Genomic DNA, 2,829 nt, shown 5'->3' on the forward strand with positions numbered 1-2,829 from the left:
GCAAATGGTCATCAATGGTGAGGGACACCTCTAAGATGACTGCTAAGGCTTCACTGTATTTTGCACTTTCCTTGAGTGTTTTGTCATAACTGCCTTGCATAATTGATGCATGTTTGTCCAAGGCTCTGATGAGTGTTTCCTTGCTTGTCCATTTAATTTTAGAGTTTCTATTGATTAACGGCCAATTGCGAGGAGCATCTGCATTATCTGGGTCATGATGATTTGCATCCCACTAGTAGCCGATAGGGTACTGCATCAAATGTGGGATTCGTGCAAAGGGAAAATGGAGCATGTATGTATTCAAGGAGGTACTTTTCATTGAGCAGCTTTGGTCTACAACAAGCAGGCTATGGCTCCACTTGCATGCTGATGTCTGGAGTGATTTGTGCTTGCTGGTGGATACTCATTGAAATTTCGGAGAGGTCCCATCCTCCTCTTGATTGCATGTTTGGGTATTGCCTCCAAAAATCACCAATGGGATTACTGGGCATGGGAATCCAATCCGTATCTTGTTGCAACTTCTATGTGGGTGCGCGAATTGGATTATCCGATTCTTGAAGCTCATTGATGGAATCATTAATGGTGTCTTCTATTGAAAACTCAAGGGAGATAGGGGGAATATGTGGTCCTAGGGGAGAGGAAGAGATTATAGGAGAAAAGCTTGAGGTCGAAGCAAGTAGTGAATTTGAGAAGGTAGAGGTATGGATGTTGGTGAAAAGTGGAGGGAGAGCAGGGCAAATTGATTTAGCAACTTGATAATCCTCAAGGGATGGATTGTCAAGTGTTGGAAAAATGTTAGGTGTAACTAGATGATAGGAGTTAGATTCTTGGATTAGACAATAGTGTTGAGAGGCATGGGCAAAGAGGCATGGCAAGGAATATGGGTTAGTGTGGATTTCTGGAAAGGTATGGAGGATAGTACTAGAGTTAGGGAGGGATGTGAGTAGATCAGAATAGAGAGTGGCAAGATAGGGGAGATTAGATTGAAGGTAGACCACATATTCCTCTGGTAGGTCCTTGTTGCTTCTAGTAGGCATTGACAGCTTTAATGTTGGATTTTTTTGGGAGATATATCCCATGGAAGTTGCCAGTGATTGTTGAAGTAAGGGTAGGAGTCTGGCTACTACTTGAAGAGGGGGCTTCCCATCAAGCATTCATATAGTAGTATTGCATCAGCCTTTAACCGTATGAGATTTGCATGCACTAAGAGACAGAACACATTCTTCTCATCTTCATCAATATGCCGGCATAGATCTCGAAGAGTCTTTGTGCTTACTGATGTGGGGGTTAAAGGTCACTGTGCCTTTACCCCGGTTATGTACAATACTCAAACACATATATAAATGAATGAAAAAGAAGATTAGGGTGTTTCTGCACCCACCAAAACTTGTGTGGCTCTTTGTTTCCCTCTCTCCCTCTTCCGTTCTTGCTTCCGTTGAGAGCACTCTCAACTGGTATCAGAGCCCGGGTGATCTAGCTGAGCGTGCGTGAATGCTTGAAGCTCAGCAGCTCTGTGGAAGGAAGGAGAAGCTTTGTGGGAAGCTTTGTGGGTGACTTTACTTGCATCCGAGTGTGTAGAGACTTGGAGGAACCTTTGGAAAAGTCACTTTGGTTTTGCGAAGTGGTTTTGAGAGCCTGTTAAGTGTTTTCAAAGAAAAAGTCGTTTTTTGAGCTTTTCCCTGTTCTGTTCGATGACAGAGACTCTGTATTGACTTATAGAAGCAACTATTGCTTGCTTTTGGTGTCCACTTCACTTCAAGAGCTTGGAAACACCTTAATTCTTGAATCTGGGATCATTTCATTGGATTTCTGACTCACTGTGTCAGTTTCTGCGTTTTTTGCCCGGGTGTTGGAACTCAAGTTTGGAGCAACCATTTGCAGATCTGTCAGTTTTGCTGGACTCAGGAGCTCCTAAAACTTGTATGTTGCTCATCATTCGCACTCCGGTGGAGTTTACAAACAGCTCTGTTTCCAAAAACGTTTTTCGGTCCGTGTGTTGGACCCAGTGATTGAGACCACGGTTTCCAAAACCGTTTGTCCCATTGCGTTTCGACGCCCAAAAACCCTTACCTGTCAGTTCTTGTGCAATTCGGTGGAGGATTTTCAGAGTTATAGATCTCTGTGTATTCGATTTCGTCTCTCTGTTATGCATTTTTCATTCTAAGGTTTTAAAACCTTAGATTTATGCCACATGGCAGTGGATAAGAGTTGACTCCCATTTCTCACTCATCGGTTGGGATTTTGGAGTTCTAGCAGAAGAGAGATATTTGCATATTTTCTTGCTGAGTCCAATTATGCAATGGCGCCCATGTTTTGAGGCATCTCAGGCTCTATTTTCAATAGCGGTCATTACCGTGGGACTATAATTTCTTGAGCATACCTTATGCAGATCACTCTGGTTGCAGTTTGAGCAGTGTGCGCTCATTCGTGGTATGCATTGGGTTGCAGTGGATGATTTATAGGCCATTTGGATGCATTACGGTCCTTATTGGATGTGCTAATAGGCCCAAATTGCCTTGTGGGATGCTATTTTTATGGACGCTTTGCACATGGATGCTATTTTATGCTGAGGGACAGCTTTGACACATTGCAGGTGATGCACTAATAGTGCTATGCTCTCTTGGATGAGATATTATTGATGCATATGCCAGTGGACAATGTTTATGCTTGAGTCATTTGGCACTTATTGGCATTTTCTTTTGGGCCAGATTTGCTCATATGGATGCATAGTATATGCACATGAGTCAGATGCATCTTTTGATGCTTTGAGCTTTGAGTTTTGGTGATATTTCACTCTATTGTGGCATACACATTTGGGTGCACCTAGTA

This window comes from Dipteris shenzhenensis, chromosome 14 (genome assembly GCF_047967505.1).
Source record: "Dipteris shenzhenensis isolate YYH24624 ecotype China chromosome 14, Dip_SZ_1.0, whole genome shotgun sequence".
NCBI classification, from domain to species: Eukaryota; Viridiplantae; Streptophyta; class Polypodiopsida; order Gleicheniales; family Dipteridaceae; genus Dipteris; species Dipteris shenzhenensis.